This window comes from Vanacampus margaritifer, unplaced genomic scaffold, assembly GCF_051991255.1.
Source record: "Vanacampus margaritifer isolate UIUO_Vmar unplaced genomic scaffold, RoL_Vmar_1.0 HiC_scaffold_21, whole genome shotgun sequence".
In the NCBI taxonomy this organism is placed as follows: Eukaryota; Metazoa; Chordata; class Actinopteri; order Syngnathiformes; family Syngnathidae; genus Vanacampus; species Vanacampus margaritifer.
In genome coordinates, this window is record NW_027520731.1 from 2,740,814 (window position 1) to 2,749,711 (window position 8,898).

Genomic DNA, 8,898 nt, shown 5'->3' on the forward strand with positions numbered 1-8,898 from the left:
CCTAATGTTAAACCCTAGTTTGAAACCCTAACCCTAATGTAAAACCCTAGTTTGAAACCCTAAGCCTAATTTGAAACTCTAGTTTGAAACCCTAAACCTAATGTAAAACCCTAGTTTGTAACCCTAACCCAAATGTAAAACCCTAGTTTGAAAACCTAACACTAATGTAAAACCCTAGTTTGAAAGCCTAACCCTAATGTTAAACCCTAGTTTGAAACCCTAACCCTAATGTAAAACCCTAGTTTGATACCCTAAGCCTAATTTGAAACCCTAGTTTGAAACCCTAAACCTAATGTAAAACCCTAGTTTGTAACCCTAACCCTAATGTAAAACCCTAGTTTGAAGCATTAACCCTAATGTAAAAACCTAGTTTGAAGCACTAACCCTAATGTAAAACACTAGTTTGAAACGCTAACCCTAATGTAAAACCCTAGTTTAAAACCCTAAACCTAATGTAAAACCCTAGTTTGAAGCATTAACCCTAATGTAAAACACTAGTTTAAAACGCTAACCCTAATGTTAAACCCTAGTTTGAAACCCTAACCCTAATGTAAAACCCTAGTTTGAAACCCTAACCCTAATGATAAACCCTAGTTTGAAACACTAACCCTAAATTTAAACCCTAGTTTGAAACCCTAACCCTAAGGTAAAACCCTAGTTTGAAACCCTAACCCTAATGTAAAACCCTAGTTTGAAACCCTAACCCTAATGTAAAACCCTTGTTTGAAACCCTAACCCTAAAACAAACCCTAGATTGAAACCCTAAGCCTAATTTGAAACCCTAGTTTTAAACCCTAACCCTAATGTAAAGCCCTAGTTTGAAACCCTAACCCTAATTTGAAACCCGAGTTTGAAACCCTAACCCTAATGTAAAACCCTAGTTTGAAACCCTAACCCTAACGTAAAACCCCTTGTTTGTATCCCTAACCCTAATTTGAAACCCTAGTTTGAAAACCTAACCCTAATGTAAAACCCTAGTTTGAAACCCTAACCCTAATGATAAACCCTAGTTTGAAACCGTTACCCTAATTTGAAACCCTAGTTTGAAACCCTAACCCTAATTTGAAACCCCTGTTTGAAATCCTAACTCTAATGTGAAACCTGAGTTTGAAACCCTAACCCTCATAAAAAACCCTAGTTTGTAACCCTAACCCAAATGTAAAACCCTAGTTTGAAACACTAACCCTAATGTAAAACCCTAGTTTGAAACGCTAACCCTAATGTAAAACCCTAGTTTGAAGCATTAACCCTAAAGTAAAACACTAGTTTGAAACCCTAACCCTAATGTAAAACCCTAGTGTGTAACCCTAACCCTAATGTAAAATGACTGTTTTGAAACCCTAACGCTAATGTAAAACCCTTGTTTGAAACCCTAACCCTAATGTAAAACCCTAGTTTGAAACCCTAATCCTAATGTTAAACCCTAGTTTGTAACCCTAACCCTAATGTAAAACCCTAGTTTGAAACCCTAACCCTAATGTAAAACCCTTGTTTGAAACCCTAACCCTAATGTAAAACCCTAGTTTGAAACCCTAACGCTAATGTAAAACCCTAGTTTGAAACCCTAACCCTAGTGTAAAACCCTAGTTTGAAACCCTAATCCTAATGTTAAACCCTAGTTTGTAACCCTAACCCTAATGTAAAACCCTAGTTTGAAACCCTAACCCTAATGTTAAACCCTAGTTTGAAACCCTAACCCTAATGTAAAACCCTTGTTTGAAACCCTAACCCTAATGTAAAACCCTAGTTTGAAACCCTAACGCTAATGTAAAACCCTAGTTTGAAACGCTAACCCTAGTGTAAAACCCTAGTTTGAAGCACTAACACTAATGTAAAACACTAGTTTGAAACGCTAACCCTAATGTTAAACCCTAATTTGAAACCCTAACCCAAATGTAAAACCCTAGTTTGAAACCCTAACCCTAACGATAAACCCTAGTTTGAAACCCTAACCCTAAATTTAAACCCTAGTTTGAAACCCTAACCCTAAGGTAAAACCCTAGTTTGAAACCCTAACCCTAATGTAAAACCCTAGTTTGAAACCCTAACCCTAAGGTAAAACCCTAGTTTGAAACCGTAACCCTAATGTATAACCCTAGTTTGTAACCCTAACACTAATGTAAAACCATAGTTTGAAACCCTAACCCTAATGTAAAACCCTAGTTTGAAACCCTAACCCTAATGTAAAACCCTAGTTTGAAGCAATAACCCTAAATTATAACCCTAGTTTGAAACTCTTACCCTAATGTAAAACCCTAGTTTGAAACCCTAACCGTAATGTAAAACCCTAGTTTGTAACCCTAACCCTAATGTTAAACCCTAGTTTGAAACCCTTACCCTAATGTAAAACCCTAGTTTGAAACCCTAACCCTAATGATAAAACCTAATTTGAAACCCTAACCCTAATGCAAAACCCTAGTTTGAAACCCTGACCCTAATGTAAAACCCTTGTTTGTAACCCTAACCCAAATGTAAAGCCCTAGTTTGAAACCCAACCCTAATGTAAAACCCTAGTTTGAAGCATTAACCCTAATGTAAAACACTAGTTTGAAACCCTAACCCTAATTATAAGCCCTAGTTTGAAACCCTAACCCTAATGTAAAACCCTAGTTTGAAACCCTAACCCTAATGATAAACCCTAGTTTGAAACCCTAACCATAAATTGAAACCCTAGTTTGAAACCCTAACCCTAATGTAAAACCCTAGTTTGAAACCCTAACCCTAATGTAAAACCCTAGTTTGTAACCCTAACCCTAATGTAAAACCCTAGTTTGAAACCCTAAACCTAATGTAAAACCCTAGTTTGAAACCCTAACCCTAATGTAAAACCCTTGTTTGAAACCCTAACCCTAAAACAAAACCCGAGATTGAAACCCTAAGCCTAATTTGAAACCCTAGTTTGAAACCCTAACCCTAATTTGAAACCCTAGTTTGAAACCCTAACCCTAATTTGAAACCCTAGTTTGAAAACCTAACCCTAAGGTAAAACCCTAGTTTGAAACCCTAACCCTAATGTAAAACCCTAGTTTGAAACCCTAACCCTAATGTAAAACCCTTGTTTGAAACCCTAACCCTAATGTAAAACCCTAGTTTGAAACCCTAATCTTAATGTTAAACCCTAGTTTGTAACCCTAACCCTAATGTAAAACCCTAGTTTGAAACCCTAACCCTAATGTTAAACCCTAGTTTGAAACCCTAACCCTAAGGTAAAACCCTAGTTTGAAACCCTAACCCTAATGTAAAACCCTAGTTTGAAACCCTAACCCTAATGTAAAACCCTTGTTTGAAACCCTAACCCTAATGTAAAACCCTAGTTTGAAACCCTAATCTTAATGTTAAACCCTAGTTTGTAACCCTAACCCTAATGTAAAACCCTAGTTTGAAACCCTAACCCTAATGTTAAACCCTAGTTTGAAACCCTAAGCCTAATTTGAAACCCTAGTTTGAAACCCTAAACCTAATGTAAAACCCTAGTTTGTAACCCTAACCCAAATGTAAAACCCTAGTTTGAAAACCTAACACTAATGTAAAACCCTAGTTTGAAACCCTAACCCTAATGTAAAACCCTAGTTTGAAGCATTAACCCTAATGTAAAACCCTAGTTTGAAGCACTAACCCTAATGTAAAACACTAGTTTGAAACGCTAACCCTAATGTAAAACCCTAGTTTGAAACCCCAAATCTAATTTGAAACCATAGTTTAAAACCCTAACCCTAATGTAAAACCCTAGTTTGAAGCATTAACCCTAATGTAAAACACTAGTTTGAAACGCTAACCCTAATATTAAACCCTAATTTGAAACCCTAACCCTAATGCAAAACCCTAGTTTGAAACCCTAACCCTAATGATAAACCCTAGTTTGAAACACTAACCCTAAATTTAAACCCTAGTTTGAAACCCTAACCCTAAGGTAAAACCCTAGTTTGAAACCCTAACCCTAATGTAAAACCCTAGTTTGAAACCCTAACCCTAATGTAAAACCCTAGTTTGAAACCCTAACCCTAATGTAAAACCCTTGTTTGAAACCCTAACCCTAAAACAAAACCCTAGATTGAAACCCTAAGCCTAATTTGAAACCCTAGTTTGAAACCCTAATCCTAATGTTAAACCCTAGTTTGTAACCCTAACCCTAATGTAAAACCCTAGTTTGAAACCCTAACCCTAATGTTAAACCCTAGTTTGAAACCCTAACCCTAATGTAAAACCCTTGTTTAAAAACCCTAACCCTAATGTAAAACCCTAGTTTGAAACCCTAAGCCTAATTTGAAACCCTAGTTTGAAACCCTAACCCTAATGTAAAACCCTAGTTTGTAACCCTAACCCAAATGTAAAACCCTAGTTTGAAACCCTAACCCTAATGTTAAACCCTAGTTTGAAACCCTAACCCTAATGTAAAACCATAGTTTGAAGCATTAACCCTAATGTAAAACCCTAGTTTGAAGCACTAACCCTAATGTAAAACCCTAGTTTGAAGCACTAACCCTAAATTATAACCCTAGTTTGAAACTCTTACCCTAATGTAAAACCCTAGTTTGAAGCACTAACCCTAAATTATAACCCTAGTTTGAAACTCTTACCCTAATGTAAAACCCTAGTTTGAAACCCTAACCGTAATGTAAAACCCTAGTTTGTAACCCTAACCCTAATGTTAAACCCTAGTTTGAAACCCTAACCCTAATGTAAAACCCTAGTTTGAAAACCTAACCCTAATGTTAAACCCTAGTTTGAAACCCTAACCCTAATGCAAAACCCTAGTTTGAAACCCTAACGCTAATGTAAAACCCTTGTTTGTAACCCTAACCCAAATGTAAAACCCTAGTTTGAAACCCAACCCTAATGTAAAACCCTAGTTTGAAGCATTAACCCTAATGTAAAACACTAGTTTGAAACCCTAACCCTAATTATAAGCCCTAGTTTGAAACCGTAACCCTAATGTAAAACCCTAGTTTGAAACCCTAACCCTAATGATAAACCCTAGTTTGAAACCCTAACCATAATGTAAAACCCTAGTTTGAAACCCTAATCCTAATGTTAAACCCTAGTTTGTAACCCTAACCCTAATGTAAAACCCTAGTTTGAAACCCTAACCCTAATGTTAAACCCTAGTTTGAAACCCTAACCCTAATGTAAAACCCTAGTTTGAAACCCTAAGCCTAATTTGAAACCCTAGTTTGAAACCCTAAACCTAATGTAAAACCCTAGTTTGTAACCCTAACCCTAATGTAAAACCCTAGTTTGAAGCATTAACCCTAATGTAAAAACCTAGTTTGAAGCACTAACCCTAATGTAAAACACTAGTTTGAAACGCTAACCCTAATGTAAAACCCTAGTTTAAAACCCTAACCCTAATGTAAAACCCTAGTTTGAAGCATTAACCCTAATGTAAAACACTAGTTTGAAACGCTAACCCTAATGTTAAACCCTAATTTGAAACCCTAACCCTAATGTAAAACCCTAGTTTGAAACCCTAACCCTAATGTAAAACCCTAGTTTGAAACCCTAACCCTAATGTAAAACCCTTGTTTGAAACCCTAACCCTAAAACAAACCCTAGATTGAAACCCTAAGCCTAATTTGAAACCCTAGTTTTAAACCCTAACCCTAATGTAAAGCCCTAGTTTGAAACCCTAACCCTAATTTGAAACCCGAGTTTGAAACCCTAACCCTAATGTAAAACCCTAGTTTGAAACCCTAACCCTAACGTAAAACCCCTTGTTTGTAACCCTAACCCTAATTTGAAACCCTAGTTTGAAACCCTAACCCTAATGATAAACCCTAGTTTGAAACTGTTACCCTAATTTGAAACCCTAGTTTGAAACCCTAACCCTAATTTGAAACCCCTGTTTGAAATCCTAACTCTAATGTGAAACCTGAGTTTGAAACCCTAACCCTCATAAAAAACCCTAGTTTGTAACCCTAACCCAAATGTAAAACCCTAGTTTGAAACACTAACCCTAATGTAAAACCCTAGTTTGAAACGCTAACCCTAATGTAAAACCCTAGTTTGAAGCATTAACCCTAAAGTAAAACACTAGTTTGAAACCCTAACCCTAATGTAAAACCCTAGTGTGTAACCCTAACCCTAATGTAAAATGACTGTTTTGAAACCCTAACGCTAATGTAAAACCCTTGTTTGAAACCCTAACCCTAATGTAAAACCCTAGTTTGAAACCCTAATCCTAATGTTAAACCCTAGTTTGTAACCCTAACCCTAATGTAAAACCCTAGTTTGAAACCCTAACCCTAATGTAAAACCCTTGTTTGAAACCCTAACCCTAATGTAAAACCCTAGTTTGAAACCCTAACGCTAATGTAAAACCCTAGTTTGAAACCCTAACCCTAGTGTAAAACCCTAGTTTGAAACCCTAATCCTAATGTTAAACCCTAGTTTGTAACCCTAACCCTAATGTAAAACCCTAGTTTGAAACCCTAACCCTAATGTTAAACCCTAGTTTGAAACCCTAACCCTAATGTAAAACCCTTGTTTGAAACCCTAACCCTAATGTAAAACCCTAGTTTGAAACCCTAACGCTAATGTAAAACCCTAGTTTGAAACGCTAACCCTAGTGTAAAACCCTAGTTTGAAGCACTAACACTAATGTAAAACACTAGTTTGAAACGCTAACCCTAATGTTAAACCCTAATTTGAAACCCTAACCCAAATGTAAAACCCTAGTTTGAAACCCTAACCGTAACGATAAACCCTAGTTTGAAACCCTAACCCTAAATTTAAACCCTAGTTTGAAACCCTAACCCTAAGGTAAAACCCTAGTTTGAAACCCTAACCCTAATGTAAAACCCTAGTTTGAAACCCTAACCCTAAGGTAAAACCCTAGTTTGAAACCCTAACCCTAATGTATAACCCTAGTTTGTAACCCTAACACTAATGTAAAACCATAGTTTGAAACCCTAACTCTAATGTAAAACCCTAGTTTGAAACCCTAACCCTAATGTAAAACCCTAGTTTGAAGCAATAACCCTAAATTATAACCCTAGTTTGAAACTCTTACCCTAATGTAAAACCCTAGTTTGAAACCCTAACCAAAATGTAAAACCCTAGTTTGTAACCCTAACCCTAATAATAAAACCCTAGTTTGAAACCCTAACCCTAATGTAAAACCCTAGTTTGAAACCCTAACCCTAATGATAAAACCTAATTTGAAACCCTAACCCTAATGCAAAACCCTAGTTTGAAACCCTGACCCTAATGTAAAACCCTTGTTTGTAACCCTAACCCAAATGTAAAGCCCTAGTTTGAAACCCAACCCTAATGTAAAACCCTAGTTTGAAGCATTAACCCTAATGTAAAACACTAGTTTGAAACCCTAACCCTAATTATAAGCCCTAGTTTGAAACCCTAACCCTAATGTAAAACCCTAGTTTGAAACCCTAACCCTAATGTAAAACCCTAGTTTGAAACCCTAACCCTAATGTAAAACCCTAGTTTGAAAGCCTAACCCTAATGTAAAACCCTTGTTTGAAACCCTAACCCTAAAACAAACCCTAGATTGAAACCCTAAGCCTAATTTGAAACCCTAGTTTTAAACCCTAACCCTAATGTAAAGCCCTAGTTTGAAACCCTAACCCTAATTTGAAACCCGAGTTTGAAACCCTAACCCTAATGTAAAACCCTAGTTTGAAACCCTAACCCTAACGTAAAACCCCTTGTTTGTAACCCTAACCCTAATTTGAAACCCTAGTTTGAAAACCTAACCCTAATGTAAAACCCTAGTTTGAAACCCTAACCCTAATGATAAACCCTAGTTTGAAACTGTTACCCTAATTTGAAACCCTAGTTTGAAACCCTAACCCTAATTTGAAACCCCTGTTTGAAATCCTAACTCTAATGTGAAACCTGAGTTTGAAACCCTAACCCTCATAAAAAACCCTAGTTTGTAACCCTAACCCAAATGTAAAACCCTAGTTTGAAACACTAACCCTAATGTAAAACCCTAGTTTGAAACGCTAACCCTAATGTAAAACCCTAGTTTGAAGCATTAACCCTAAAGTAAAACACTAGTTTGAAACCCTAACCCTAATGTAAAACCCTAGTGTGTAACCCTAACCCTAATGTAAAATGACTGTTTTGAAACCCTAACGCTAATGTAAAACCCTTGTTTGAAACCCTAACCCTAATGTAAAACCCTAGTTTGAAACCCTAATCCTAATGTTAAACCCTAGTTTGTAACCCTAACCCTAATGTAAAACCCTAGTTTGAAACCCTAACCCTAATGTAAAACCCTTGTTTGAAACCCTAACCCTAATGTAAAACCCTAGTTTGAAACCCTAACGCTAATGTAAAACCCTAGTTTGAAACCCTAACCCTAGTGTAAAACCCTAGTTTGAAACCCTAATCCTAATGTTAAACCCTAGTTTGTAACCCTAACCCTAATGTAAAACCCTAGTTTGAAACCCTAACCCTAATGTTAAACCCTAGTTTGAAACCCTAACCCTAATGTAAAACCCTTGTTTGAAACCCTAACCCTAATGTAAAACCCTAGTTTGAAACCCTAACGCTAATGTAAAACCCTAGTTTGAAACGCTAACCCTAGTGTAAAACCCTAGTTTGAAGCACTAACACTAATGTAAAACACTAGTTTGAAACGCTAACCCTAATGTTAAACCCTAATTTGAAACCCTAACCCAAATGTAAAACCCTAGTTTGAAACCCTAACCGTAACGATAAACCCTAGTTTGAAACCCTAACCCTAAATTTAAACCCTAGTTTGAAACCCTAACCCTAAGGTAAAACCCTAGTTTGAAACCCTAACCCTAATGTAAAACCCTAGTTTGAAACCCTAACCCTAAGGTAAAACCCTAGTTTGAAACCCTAACCCTAATGTATAACCCTAGTTTGTAACCCTAACACTAATGTAAAACCATAGTTTGAAACCCTAAC